The sequence below is a fragment of the Gorilla gorilla genome, chromosome 17 (assembly GCF_029281585.2).
Source record: "Gorilla gorilla gorilla isolate KB3781 chromosome 17, NHGRI_mGorGor1-v2.1_pri, whole genome shotgun sequence".
Classification (NCBI taxonomy): Eukaryota; Metazoa; Chordata; class Mammalia; order Primates; family Hominidae; genus Gorilla; species Gorilla gorilla.
This window is the reverse complement of record NC_073241.2, coordinates 40,940,641-40,956,374: the sequence shown is the minus strand read 5'-3', so window position 1 is coordinate 40,956,374 and position 15,734 is coordinate 40,940,641.

Sequence of the window (15,734 nt, the reverse complement as noted above, 5' to 3'; positions counted from 1 at the left end):
AGCCTGGGCGATAGAGGGAGACTCCATCTCAAAAAATAAAAGATTGACAATTTCTTTTAAATTTATCTTAGCAAATTATTTTTAAATTAGGCTAAAAAAAGATTGACAACTTCTTTTAAATTTATCTTAGCGAATTATTTTTAAATAAGGCTTTTTTTTTCTTCTTTTTTTTTCTGACAGAGCCTCTGTTGCCCAGGCTGGAGGGTGGTGGTGCGATCTCAGCTCACTGCAGCCTCCGCCTCCCTGGTTCAAGTGATTCTCTCCTCTCAGCCTCCCAAGTAGCTGGGATTACAAGCAGCCGCCACCACACCCAGATAACTTTTGTAGATTTTGTAGAGATTGGGTTCCACCATGTTGCCCAGGCTGGTCTCAAACTTCTGAGCTCAAGCGATCGCCTGCCTTGACCTCCCAAAATGCTGGGATTACAGGAATGAGCTACTGCGTTTGGCCTAGACTAGTGTTTTTTAACCTTTATTTCATTTTCTTAATTTACAAAAGCAGGTTGTTCTCACATCAATGGTATTTTCTGATTATTATGAGACAGTTGAACAATTTTTACAAACTGGAAGCCTACATCTATGCTCATTTTAAAACATTCATTTAAAAATATGTAATTCTAGCCACGTGATTTTCATACTACCATTTTAAATTTAGAGTAAAATTTTAGGAACAAACCTTTTTTTATAATTCCTATTTTCAATGGATACTTAACAAATTCTTTGTAATTCCTTCAGCTTAACATTTAATTCCTTTTCTTGTATTAAATACAGATAAAATTAAATAAAATTTTTAAAAAGTCATCAGCAGGGCTGGGCACAGTGGCTTATGCCTATAATCCCAGCACTTTGGGAGGCTAAGGCAGATGGATACCTTGAGCTCAGGAGTTTGAGACCAGCCTGGGCAACATGGTGAAATCCCGTTTCTACAAAATTTATCCGGGCATAGTGGTGTATGCCTGTAGTCCCAGCTACTCAGGAGGCTGAGGTGAGACGATAGCTTGAGCCCAGGAGGCGGAGGTTGCAGTGAGCCAAGATTGCACCACTGTACTTCAGCCTGGGCAACAGAGCGAGACCCTGTCTCAAAACAAGATGACAAAAAAAAAGTCATCAGCAGATATTTATGAAGGTAGACATTACAGATGGTTTTATTTTATTCTTTGTGCATTTCTGTAGACAGTCAAAGGATGATTCAACTGTTCAGGGATGTTCTTAAAACTAAAACAAACGCAAACAGACCAAAAAACCCAGGCTATTTCTTTCCAATAATGATCATTGGTATTTGGCTATTATCTTCAAGAACACAAAATAATTGCTGCATTCTCCGACACTGAATTCATTTTCTTTTTTAAAACTTTCCCAGAAGCCCAACACAGCAACTTTACCTTTGTCTCATTGGTCACAACTGGATTCTTTGGCACTTTGCAGCAAGAGAGTCTGGGCAAGTGAATATGTATAGCCTAGGCACCTCACTCAAAATCAGGATCTGTTAGTATAGGACTAGTGGGAAGTATATATCAGTTAGGCAGCTAGTAGTATCTGAAACAGACACACACACACACACACAGAGGCATACTTTTTAAAAAATTTACAAAAGTAAAATTGCTGTAATTTTTTTCACTTGCCTTAGTAGCAAAATAACTTACTGATTTCCTTAAACATTCATCCTATGACTGTACCATAATTTATTTAATCAGTCCTCTCCTGGACATTTAGATATTTTATTAAAAAAAAGTTTTTTGAGACAAGGTCTCACTCTTTTGCCTAGAGTGGAGTGATCACAGTGGTGTGACCACAGCTCACTATAACCTCAAACTTCTGGGCTCAAGAGATTCTCCCACCTCAGCCTCCTGAGTAGCAAGGACTATAGGTATGTCTCACCATGCCCGGGTAATTTTTAAATTTTTTGTAAAGATGGAGTCTCAAATATGTTGCCCAGGCTGGTCTTGAACTCCTGGCCTCGAGTGATCCTCCTGCCTTGGCTTCCCAAAGTGCTGGGATTATAGGCATGAGCCACTGTGCCTAGCCTAAAGTTTTATTAAAGAAAGATGTGGCCAGGCATGGTGACTCATACCTGCAATCCCACACTTTGGGAGGTCGAGGTGGATGGATCACTTGAGCTCAGGAGTTTGCGACCAGCCTAGGCAACGTGGTGAAACCTCATCTCTACAAAAAGTACAAAATTGCAGTCATGGTGGCAATGCACCTGTAGTCCCAGCTACTCGAAAGGCTGAGGCAGGAGGATTGCTTGCACCCAGGAGGTTGAGGCTGCTGTGAGCTGTAATTGCATCACTGCATTCCAGCCTGGGCAACAGAGTGAAACTCTGTCTCAAAACAAAAAGAAAAGATCTTTAGTGGACAGGTGTGGTGGCTCATGCCTGTAATCCCAGTACTTTAGGAGGCCCAGGTGAGCCGATTACTTGAGCTCAGGAGTTCAAGACCAGCCTAGGCAAAAAACTGAGACCTCGTCTCTACAAAAATTAGCCAAGCGTGGTGGCACATACCTGCGGTCCCAACTACTCAGGAGGCTGAGGTGGGAGGATGGCTTGAGCCTAGAAGGCAGAGGCTGCAGTGAGCCAAGATCATACCACTGCACTCTAGCCTGGGTGACAGAGCCAGATCCTGTCTCAGAAAAAAAAAAAAGAAGAAGGAGGAGGAGAGAAGAAGAAAAAAAAGATGAGTGAACATTCAGCACTGAGATAAACTTTTTGATGCTAAAACTGTATTATCATCTCAGCAGTCATGCTTTTGCTGCCTTTGCCTAAAAGGAAAATGAACATCTGGTACTGAAAAGCTCTTTTATACCACGGTGCAAAAGCCTTCTCAAATAGTCTCCTCAGCTAGCTTCATGAAGAGGATAACATAGTTTTCAGTCCAGCCCTAGGAGTAAATAGTGACACAACTAAAATTCACAACTCTAGCCTGAACTGATCACTTTAGAATAGGCTTTTGCATCTAATTTTATTCAGAATCCCACAGCCATTAGATTTTTCTGCATGGGAAACTTGATATTCCTGTATTATCCACAAAACTGCCCTAGCCAACAGGAATGATCCACAGTAACAGATTTTCCCAAATTCTCCACCATGGGAGTAATACATAGTGAAGATCAGCTGGAGTTCACATGTAAAACTCTGAACTCTAGAAGAAAATTATTGCCTAGGAATCAGATTGATGGCCTTAAATTAGAAAAGACATGCTTCTAAGGGTATGAGTGTTCTAATTCTTGGGGTTTAGTATGGTTTGTTGATTATTTACACTGTCTATACAATCTTTTACTATACAACATATTCCCAGTAGGTTATACATTTAACTTTCCAATCTTGAGGCTCCTAATCATGAATAAAAACAATTACTGAAGCAAACTGCCCCCTCCGTGCATCCACTTTGAACAACACTACATGATGGCACCAATATTTTTCCCTAATCTACAATTTCTAAAAAGCAGGACCAGGCGCGGTGGTTCACCCCTGTAATCCCAGTACTTTGGGAGGCCAAGGTGGGTGGATCACCTGAGGTCAGGAGTTCAAGACCAGCCTGGCCAACATGGTGAAACCCCATCTCTACTAAAAATACAAATATCAGCTGGGCATGGTGGCACACATCTGTAATCCCAGCTACTCGGAAGGCTGAGGCAGGAGGATCACTTGAACCTGGAAGGTGGAGGTTGCAGTGAGCCAAGATCGCGCCATTGCACTCCAGCCTGGGTGATAGAGTGAGACTCCGTCTCAAAACAAAAACAAAAACAAAAAAAACAGGTTGCAGGTTTTAGTGGAAGCTTGTTATTGCCCTTACTTCAAGAGTTTCTTTCCATTATAGCCCACAGCCCTTTCCCTATTAGCTCTATATATGAGTAATTACTTTATGCTATACTTCTCTTTTGACAGAGGCACACTTGGCTTATTCTTTTTACATGCTAAATGTAATACTCAAAAACTTCCATTTCCATCCAGGATGAAGTAGCACAACAATCTAGTCCCTGTTCCCATCAGCCAGGAACTAAAGATTCCTACTACACAGGGCATTGAATAGAGTACTCAGAAGGCTACTGCGTTAGTAGTGGGATCAAATCAACCCTGAATCTACCCTAAAAAGTAAAAGTAAGCTTCAAAGGATCAAAATGATTCCAGCTAACTTAACTGCATGGCAACCACAGAGTCACCACTAGTTAAAGAAATACAGCACAATCCCACAACTAATAATAGGAATTCACAAAATATACATTCTAATCAAAAGTAATCTGGCGCCAGGCATGGTGGCTCACACCTGTAATCCCAACATTTTGGGAGGCTGATGTGGGAGAATTTCTTGAGGATGGGAGCTCAAGAACAGCCTGGGCAACAAAGCAGGACTTCATCTTTACAAAATAAAAAAAAATTAGCCAGACATAGCAGTGTGTGCAGTCCTAGCTACTCAGGAGGCTGAGTCAGGATTGCTTGAGCCTGGGAGTTCAAGGTTACAGTGAGTCATGATCACACCACTGCACTCCAGCCTAGGTGACAGAGACCCTGCCTCAAAAAAAAAAAAAAAAATCAGGCATGGCAAAGAAGCAGGAATTAAGATCCATGAGAATAAAATTAATTAATAGAAACAGAACTAAAAATAAAAGAGATGAGCAAATAAACCTGTTAATAGAGCTATTATAAATATTCTGTGTATGTACAGAAAGTAGAGGAAAACAAACATAATAAGAAAAGAATAAGAGACAAATTTTTTAAATCCCAAATCAAACTTCTGGAGAAATAAAAAAAATACAATAGCTGAAATGAAAAACACACTAGATGAGATAAACAGATTAGACACTGCAAAAGTAAAGACCAGTGGGTTTTAAAACATAGCAATAAAAATTTATCCAAAATGTAAAACAGATAAAAGACTGAAAAAAAATGAACAGAGCACCAGTAAGCTATAAGACAATATCAAGTGGCCTGGCCTCATACATGTAATTAGAATCCCAGAAGGAGAGGAAAAGAAGGGGCAATAAAAAAAGATTTCAAGAAATAATATCTGGGAAAAAAACTATCAACTTAGAATTTGTATCTACCAAAAACATCTTTCAGAATAAAAGCAAAATAAGTAATTTTTACAAAAGTGGAAAGATAAAAATTTGCATATACGCAAAGGAATGAAAAGTACCCAAAACAGCAAAAAATACCGTAAGGATTATAATGTGTATAGAAATAAAATGTATTTCAACAATGGTACAAAGTCTGGCAGAGGGAAAAGGAAGTATACTGTTGTATGTCCTTATAAAATGCAGGAAGTAGTATGATGTTAGTTGAAGGTACATTGTGGTAAGTTGTAAGATGTATACTATAAATGTTAGAGCAGTCACTCAAGAAAAAAATGTATAGCTGAGATGAAAGAAGAGATGGCTTGCTTGCACCACAGCTGCAGAGCCAGCTGTCAGATGTAATAAATTGCATTTACCTGAAGAGCTGGGGAAAGTAGCAGGATGGCGACAGAGATCAGCCACTTGGAAAGGCTTAGTTCCTCTTCCCACTGACCCCTCCAAGTGTCTTGGGCATGTTAAAGTGGACGAGGCCAAATATTACGGATTCTGAAAAAAAAGGCCTTGGGGATCAAACAGGACTAGACTGCAGCCCCGACTCGGACAGACAGAGCAGCGTGTGGAGGCTTCCATCATGAATTTTACCTCCAGAATTACTGCAGCAATAAATCAGGAATCCCAAAAGGACCCACAGACCTTCTGAAGGAAGTGGACTGCTCTTGCAGGACCCAGGAGACACCCCAAATACTATGCCGTTATCCACGGCTGAGAGACACCATATGGTTGGGACTTGCTTTTTAATACGCTCAATCTTTGCCTTTAAATATAAATTTACATTTAATGTGATCATCTATAGGATTAAGTTTAAATTCACAAGGTATTTCTTTTCTATGTGTTCCCTCTGTTCTTCATTCTTTTTTCCTCATTTCCTGCCTTATTTTTAATAATACCATTAATTTTCATTATTGTGTTATTAGCCATATTTTTTTATTTTTTATTTTTCCATAAGTTATTGGGGGTACATGTGGTGTTTGGTTACATGAGTAAGTTCTTTACTGGTGATTTGTGAGATTTGGTTCACCCATCACCCAAGCAGTATACACTGCACCCTATTTGTAGACTTTTATCCCTTGCCCCCTCCCATCCTTCCCCCCATGTCCCCAAAGTCCACTGTACCATTCTTATGTCTTTGTGTCCTTTGTGTTCACATCACAGGACTCTGTGCTGACAACGCCCAGTACCACCCTGGAGCCTGGTACACTTGCTGGGTGGCTGGACCCAGAAAAGAAATAACAATCACTACAGCATGGCTCTCAGGAAGCCATATCCATAGGAAAAGGGGGAGAATACTACATCAAGGGAACACCCCATTGGAAAAAATAATCTGAACAACAGCCTTCAGCCCTAGACCTTCCCTCTGACAGAGCCTACCCAAATGAGAAGGAACCAGAAAACCAACTCTGGTAATATGACAAAACAAGGCCCTTTAACACCTCCAAAAAATCACACTAGCTCACCAGCAATGTATCCAAACCAAGAAGAAATCCCTGATTTACCTGAAATAGAATTCAGGAGGTTAGTTATTAAGCTAATCAGGGAGGCACCAGAGAAAGGCAAAGCCCAATGCAAGGAAATCCAAAAAATGATATAAGAAGTGAAGAGAGAAATATTCAAGAAAATAGATAGCATAAAGGAAGAAGAATCAAAACTTCAGGAAACATTGGACACACTAATAGAAATGCAAAATACTCTGGAAATCTCAGCAATAGAATTGAACAAGTAGAAAAAAGAAATTCAGAGCTTGAAGACAAGGTCTTCAAATCAATCTGATCCAACGAAGACAAAGAAAAAAGAATATGAAAATATGAACAAAGCCTCCAAGAAGTCTGGGATTATGTTAAATGACCAGACCTAAGAATAATCGGTGCTTCTGAGGAAGAAAAGAAATCTAAAAGCTTGGAAAACATATTTGGGGGAATAATTGAGGAAAACTTCTCTGGCCTTGCTAGAGACCTAGACATCCAAATACAAGAAGAACAAAGAACACCTGGAAGTTTCGAAGTTTCATTAAAAAAAAAAAATCATCACCTAGGCACATTGTCATCAGGTTATCTAAAGTTAAGATGAAAGAAATAACCTTAAGAGCTGTGTTAGAAACAAAATGCTTGTTCCTTGGTGCCACAAAGAAATAGCATTCAAACATAAATTTAATTTTCTCAGCAAGGCAATTTTTAATTTATAGAAGGGTATGACTCACGAATGGAGTAATGGTGAGGGCACACCTGAACAAGTGAGGGGAAGGGGTTCTTATTCCTGACGCAGGTGGCGCCTACTGCTGTGTCATTCCCCTATTGGCTAGGGTTGGACCGCAAAGTCTAAGCTAATTCCGATTGGCTATTTTAAAGGGAGCAGAGTGGCAGGGTGAGTAATTTGGCAGGAAGGACAGTTAGGAACAGGTAACTAAAGGTGACTTAAGTGAGAGCAGGTGACCAGGGGTGACTCAGGTCAAAGCAGGTGACTGGGATGAGTCAGGATGACGCAGGTGACCAGGGAAACAAATGTGAACTACTGATTAAAACTGATGGAAAAGGCTGTTAACTGAAACTACAAGGAAGTTAAACTCTAAAATAGAGGATAAAGAACTGAACATACTGACATACTGATTCTTTGAAGAGAAATCTAGAATTCACTGTATCCAACAGCTGTGGGACAAAAGCACCAGGTAACTTATAAAGGAAAACCTATCAGATTAACAGCAGATTTCTCAGCAGAAACCCTACAAGCTAGAAGGGATTGGGACTCTATCTTCAGACTCCTCAAACAAAACAATTATCAGCCAAGAGTTTTTTATTCAGTGAAACTAAGCATCATATATGAAGGAAAGATACAGTCTTGGCCAGGTGTGGTGGCTCAAGCCTGTAATCCCAGTACTTTGGGAGGCCAAGGCAGGCAGATCACGAAATCAGGAGTTTGAGACCAGCCTGGCCAACATAGTGAAACCTGGTCTCTACTAAAAATACAAAAAAATTAGCTGGGCGTGGTGGCGGGTGCCTGTAATTCCAGCTACTTGGGAGGCTGAGGCAGGAGAATCACTTGAACCCGGGAGGTGGAGGTTGCAGTGAGCCAAGATCGCGCCACTGCACTCCAGCCTGGGAGACACTGTGAGACTCTGTCTCAAAAAACAAAACAAAACAAAAAAAACAGTATTTTTCAGACAAACAAATGCTGAGAGAATTTGCCACTACCAAGCCACCAGTACAAGAACAGCTAAAAGGAATTCTAAATCTTGAAACAAATCCTGGAAATACATCAAAACAGAACCTCTTTAAAGCATAAATTTCACAGGACCTATAAAACAAAAATACAAGTTAAAAAGCAAAAACAAAAAACAAAAAAAAACAAAGTACACGGGCAACAAATAGCACGATGAATGGAATGGTACCTCACATCTCAATACTAAAATTGAATGTGAATGTTCTAAATGCCCCACTTAAAAAATACAGAATTGCAGAATGGATAAGAATTCACCAACCAACTATCTGCTGCCTTCGGGAGATTCACCTAACACATAAGGACTCACATAAACTTAAAGTAAAGGGGTGGAAAAATGCATTTAATGCAAATGGACACCAAAGATGAGCAGAGGTAGCTATTCTTATATCAGACAAAACAAACTTTAAAGCAACAGCAGTTAAAAAAGACAAAGAGGAACATTATGTAATGGTAAAAGGCCTTGTCCAACAAGAAAATATTACAATCCTAAACATATATGCACCTGACACTGGAGCTCCCAAATTTATAAAACAGTTACTAACAGACCAGACCTAAGAAATGAGATAGACAGCAACACAATAATAGTAGGGAACCTCGATACTCCACTGACAGCACTAGACAGGTCACCAAAACAGAAAGTCAACAAAGAAACAATGTACTTTATACCTTGGAACAAATGGACTTAACAGATTTATACAGAACATTCCATCCAGCAACCACAGAATATACGTTCTATTCAACAGTGCATGGAACTTTCTCCAAGATAGACCATATTATATGGCACAAAACGAGCCTCAATAAATTTCAGAAAATTGAAATTATGTCAAGCACTCTGTAAGACCACAGTGTAATAAAGCTTGTAATCAACTCCAAAAGGAACCTTCAAAACCATGCAAATACATGGAAATTAAATAACCTGCTCCTGAATTATCACCGGGTTAAAAACGAAATGAAGATGGAAATTTAAAAATTATTCAAATTGAAAGATAATAGTGACACAACCTATCAAAACCTCTGGGATACAGCAAAGGCGGTGCTAAGAGGAAAGTTCATAGCCCTAAACGCCTACATCAAAAAGACTGAAAGAGCACAAACTGATACTCTAAGGTCACACCTCAAAGAACTAGAGAAACAAGAACGAACCAAGCCCAAACCCAGCAGAAGAAAGGAAATAACCAAAATCAGAGCAGAACTAAATGAAATTGAAACAAAAAAAATACAAAAGATAAATGAAACGAAAAGCTGGTTCTTTGAAAAGATAAATAAAATTGATAGACCATTAGCAAGATTAACCAAGAAAAGAAGAGAGAAAATCCAAATAACCCCACTAAGAAACGAAACGAGAGATATTACAACTGACACCACAGAAATACAAAAGATCATTCAAGGCTACTATGAACACCTTTAAGCACATAAACTAGAAGACCTAAAAGAATTGGATAAATTCCTGGAAAAATACAACCCTCCTAGCTTAAATCAGGAAGAATCAGATACCCTGAACAGATCAATAACAAGCAGCAAGATTGAAATGGTAATTTAAAAATTACCGACAAGAGAAAAGCCCAGGACTAGACGGATTCACAACAGAATTCTACCAGACATTCCAAGATGAATTGGTACCAATCCTTTTGACACTATTCTACAAGATAAAGAGGGAACACTCCTTAATTCATTCTATGAAGCCAGAATCACCCTAATACCACAACCAGGAAAGGACATAACCAAAAAAGAAAACTACAGACCGATATCCTTGATGAACATAGATGCTAAATCCTTAACAAAATACTAGCTAACTGAATCCAACAACATATCAAAAAGATAATCCACCATGATCAAGTGGGTTTCATACGAGGGATGCAGGGATGGTTTTAACATATGCAAGTCGATAAATGTGATACACCACATAAACAGAATTAAAAACAAAAATCACATGATCATCTCAATAGATGCAGAAAAAGCATTAGACAAAATCCAGCATCACTTTATGATTAAAACTCTCAGCAAAATTGGCATACAAGGGACATACCTCAATGTAATTTAAGCCATTTACGACAAACCCACAGCCATCATAATACTGAATGGGGAAAAGTTGAAAGCATTCCCTCCAAGAGCTGGAACAAGACAGGGATGCCCACTCTCACCACTCGTCTTCAACACAGTACTGGAAGTCTAGCCAGAGCAATCAAACAAAAGAAAGAAATAAAGGGCATCCAAATCGGTAATACTGGCTGGAGCACAGTGGTGCAATCTCGGCTCACTGCAACCTCCGCCTCCCGATTCAAGCAGTTCTCCTGCCTCAGCTTCTCAAGTAGTTGGGACTACAGGCGTGCGCCACCAGATCCACCTAATTTTTGTATTTTTAGTAGAGAGGGGGTTTCACCATGTTGGCCTGGCTGGTCTCGAACTCCTGACCTCAGGTGACCTACCCACCTCAGCCTCCCTAAGTGCTGGAATTACAGGTGTGAGCCACCGCGCCCAGCCAGATTGGAGACTATTATTCTAAGTGAAGTAACTCAGGAACAGAAAACCAAATATCGTATGTTCTCACTGATATGTGGGAGCTAAGCTGTGAGGACACAAAAACATTAAGAATGATACAATGGACTTTGGGGACTTGGAGGGAAGTGTGGGAGGGGCGAGAGATAAAAGACTACAAATAGGGTGCAGTGTATACTGCTTGGGTGATGGGTGAACCAAAATCTCACTAATCGCCACTAAAGAACTTACTAATGTAACCAAACACCACATGTACCCCAATAACTTATGGAAAAATAAAAAATAAAAAATTATATGGCTAATAATACAATAATGAAGATTAATGGAATTATTAAAAACAAGGCAGTAAATGAGGAAAAAGGAATAAAGAACAGAGGGAGCACATAGAAAAGAAATAACAAGATTGTGAATTTAAACGTAACCTTATTGATGATCACATTAAATGTAAATTTATATTTAAAGGCAAAGATTGAGTGTATTAAAAAGCAAGCCCTAACTATAGGGTATTTATAAGAAGCCCACTTTAAATGAAAATGCAAAGAGAAGTTAAAAGGATAAAAACAAGGAGATACCTTGCATGCCTATTAGAATGGCCAAAACCCGAAATGCTGACAGTATCAAATGCTGGTGATGACGTGGAGCAACAGAAATTCTCATTCATTGCTGATGTGAATGCAATATGGAACAGCCACTTTGAAAGATACTTTGGCAGTTTCTTACAAAACTAAACATACTCTTATAATATGATCCAGCCACCATACTCCTTGGTATTCGCCCAAATGAATTAAAACTTATGTCCACACAAAAAGCTGCACGTGGATATTTATAACAGCTTTACTCATGGTTGACAAAACTTGGAAGCAACCGAGATGCTTTTCAGTAAGTACATGGATAAACTGTGGTATACCTAAACAATGGAATATTATTCAGCACAAAAAAGAAATTAGTTATCAGCCAGACATGGAAGCTCACACCTGTAATCCCAGCACTTTGGCAGGCCAAGGTGGGCAGATCACAAGGTCAGGAGTTCGAGACCAACCTGGCCAATATGGTGAAACCTCATCTCTACTAAAAATACAAAAAAAATTAGCCAGGCATGGTGGTGCACGCCTGTAATCCCAGCTACTAGGGAGTCTGAGGCAGGAGAAGTGCTTGAAACTGGGAGGCAGAAATTGCAGTGAGCTGAGATCACGCCACTGCACTCCAGCCTGGGCAACAGAGCAAGACTCTGTCTCAAAAAAAAAAATTAAATTAGTTATCAAGTCATGAAAAAACTTGGAGATACCTTAAATGCCTATTACTACATGAAAGAAGCCAAACTGAAAAGGCTTCATACTCTGTGATTTCATCTCTGATATTCTGGAAAAGGCAAAACTACTATAGTAAAAGGATCAGTGGTTGCCAGTGGTTAGAGGAAGGAGAGGGATGAGCAGGCATAGGCAGAGCACAAGGGATTTTTAGGGTGTAAAATTCTTGTGTATGATACTATGATGGTGGACACATGTCATTACTTATTTGTCAAAACCCATAGAATGTACAATATGAAGAGTAAACCCTAACATAAACTGTGGAATTTGGGTGATAGTGTGTGGATGTTGGTTCATTGACAATAACAAATATACTGGTTCAGAATGCTGATAGTTGGGAAGGCTGTGGGGGTGTGTTGGGAAGAGTATATAGTAAGTCTCTGTACTTTCTACTCAATTTTGCTGTAATGTAGAACTGCTCCAAAGAGTCTTTTTTTTTTTCCTTTTTTTTTGAGACAGAGTCTTGCTCTGTCTCCCAGGCTGGAGTGCAGTGTTGTGATCTTGGCTCACTCCAAGCTCCGCCTCCCGGGTTCATGCCATTCTCCTGCCTCAGCCTTCTGAGTAGCTGGGACTACAGGTGCCCGCCACCACACCTGGCTAATTTTTTTTTTTTAGTGGAGACAAGATTTCACTGGGTTAGCCAGGATGGTCTCGATCTCCTGACCTCGTGACTGCCCGTCTCAGCCTCCCAAAGTGCTGGGATTACAGGCATGAGCCACTGCGCCCAAAAAGTCTACATTTTAAAAAGTAAAAGGATGGAAAAATGCATAACATGCTAATATTAATTAACTGAAAGATGCAAATGGCTTTATTAATATCACGAATCTAGATTTCACAGCAAGAAATATTGCCAGTCACTAAAAGGGTAACTTCATAATGACAAAAGAGTCAATTCATTAAGAGGATATAACAATAGTAAATTTTTATGTACCTAATAACGAAGTTTCAAATTATATGAAGCAAAATTGAGCAAACTGAAAGGAGAAATGAATCATTCACAATTGTAGTTCAAGATTTCAACAATTCTATCTCAATTTTTTTTTTTTTTTTTTTGAGACAGAGGCTCACTCTGTTGCCCAGGCTGGAGTGCAGTGGTGTGATCTCAGTTCACTGCAACCTCCACCTCCCAGGTTCAAGAGATTCTCATGCCTCAGCCTCCCAAGTAGCTGGGATTACAAACACGTGCCACCATGCCCAGCTAATTGTATTTTTAGTAGAGATAGGGTTTCACTATATTGGCCAGGCTGGTCTTGATCTCCTGGCCTCAAGTTATCTGCCCGCCTTGGCATCCCAAAGTGCTGGGATTACAGGTGTGAGCTACCGTGCCTGGCCTCAAAATTGTATGGACTAAATAGAAAGAAAATCAGTAAGGATATAGAACATATGGACAAAGTCAACCCAATTTTCCCAAATTAACATTTATAGAACATGCCCAATAATAGCAAAATATACATGCTTTTCAAGTGCACATAGAATATCTATCAAAATGGACTATATTTGAGGCCATAGGATGTGTTCTTTTTTTTTTTTTTTGAGACAGAGTCTTGCTCTGTCGCCCAGGCTGGAGTGCAGTGGTGCGATCTCGGCTCACTTTAAGCTCCACCTCCCAGGTTCACGCCATTCTCCTGCCTCAACCTCCCGAGTAGCTGGGACTACAGGCGCCTGCCACCACGCCTGGCTAATTTTTTGTATTTTTAGTAGAGACGGGGTTTCACTGTGTTAGCCAGGATGGTTTCGATCTCCTGACCTCGTGATCTGACAGCCTCGGCCTCCCAAAGTGCTGGGATTACAGGCGTGAGCCACCGCGCCCGACCAGGATGTGTTAATGAAAGGATTATACAATGTTTATTCTCTAACCACAATATAATTAAATTAGAAATTAATAACAGAAAGAAATCCACAAAATTCCTAATACTTAGAAATTAAACATCACACTTCTAAATAATCACTGTATCAATGAAGACATTACACAGGGAAATTATAAAGTATTTTGAACAGGCTAAAAATGAAAACATGACATATTAAAACTTATGAGGCAGCTAAGATAGTTTCTTCAAGGAAAATATTAGAAAAGAAAGTACTCAAACCAATTATCTAGGTTCCCATGTTAAGAAACTAGAAAAATAAGAGCTAATTAGACACAAGTAAGCAAAACAAAGGTAATAAAGGTAAGAGCTGAAATCAATAAGGTAGAAAACTGGAAAACAATACAGAAAATCCATGAAACCAAAACCTGGGTCTTTCAAAATGATTAATAAAATTAATAAGCCTCCAGCCAGTGATCAGGTGGAAAAAAAGAAGATAAAAATGATCAATATTATATGCAGAAGAGTAGACATCACTGCAAATCCTATGGTCATTGAAAGGCTCATAATATTATGAAGAATTTTATAAATTCTGTAATAAATTCTGTAATTTGAGTGAAATGGAGAAATTCTTTGAAAGACACAATCTACCAAATCTTAAGAAGAAATAGATAACCTGAATAGTCCTGTATCTATTTTAAAAAGTGAATTTGCATTTAAAATCCTTTGCACAAAGGAATCTCCAGTCCCAAGTAGTGAATTCTACCAAACATTTTAGGAATAAACAATATCAATTCTATGCTAATTAGAAAATAGAAGAAAAATTCAGAGGAAAAAAAGAAAAGAAATGCTTTCCAGCTCATGTTAACAAGCTAGAAACCCTATACCAAAAACCAGAAAAAAAAAACTAGAAAACATTTCTTGGCTGGGCGCCGTGGCTCATGCCTGTAATCCCAGCACTTTGGGAGGCCGAGATGGGTGGATCACAAGCTCAGGAGATCGAGACCATCCTGGGCAATATGGTGAAACCCCGTCTCTACTAAAAATACAAAAATTAGCTTGGTATGGTGGTACATGATTGTAGTCCCGGCTACTTGGGAGGCTGAGGCAGGAGAATTGCTTGAACCTGGAGGCGGAGGTTGCGGTGAGCCGAGATCACACCACTGCACTCCAGCCTGGGCAACAGAGAAAGACTCCGTCTCAAAAAAAAAAAAAAGAAAAGAAAAGAAAAGAAAAGAAAACATTTATTATGAACATAGTCACAAAAATTCTTAACAAAAATTTTGCAAACCAAATCCAGTAACATATTAGAATTATAATACATCAATGCAAGGTGGGGTTTGTCCCAGGAATGCAAGATTGGTTTAACATTCGAAAATCAATGTAATTCACCATATTAAAAGACTCAAGAAGTAAAAAATGCAAATGCCACAAGAGGTGAAGGAAGGTGCCTGACAAAATTAAAAAATCACTCATGATAAAAATCACTCAGCAAACTAGAAATACAAGGTAACTTCCTCAACTTGCTAAAGGGCATCTAAAAATGACCTAGAGCTTACATTGTACTTATTAATGAAACACTAATATCTGATGAAACAGATATTAACACTAATGAAACAGATAAAACACTAATGAAAGAAAGAGTATTCTTTCTCTCTAATATCAGAAACAAGGCAAGCATGTCTGCTCTCACAAGTTGTATTCAACATTGAACTGGAGGTCCTAATTTGTTCCATAAGGCAATAAGAAGAAAAAGCAAGCATCAGGCCTAAAAGAAGAATAAAATTATCTTTATTCAAAGATGACAGGTCTCTTATATAGAAAATCCTAAGAAATTGGCTGGGCG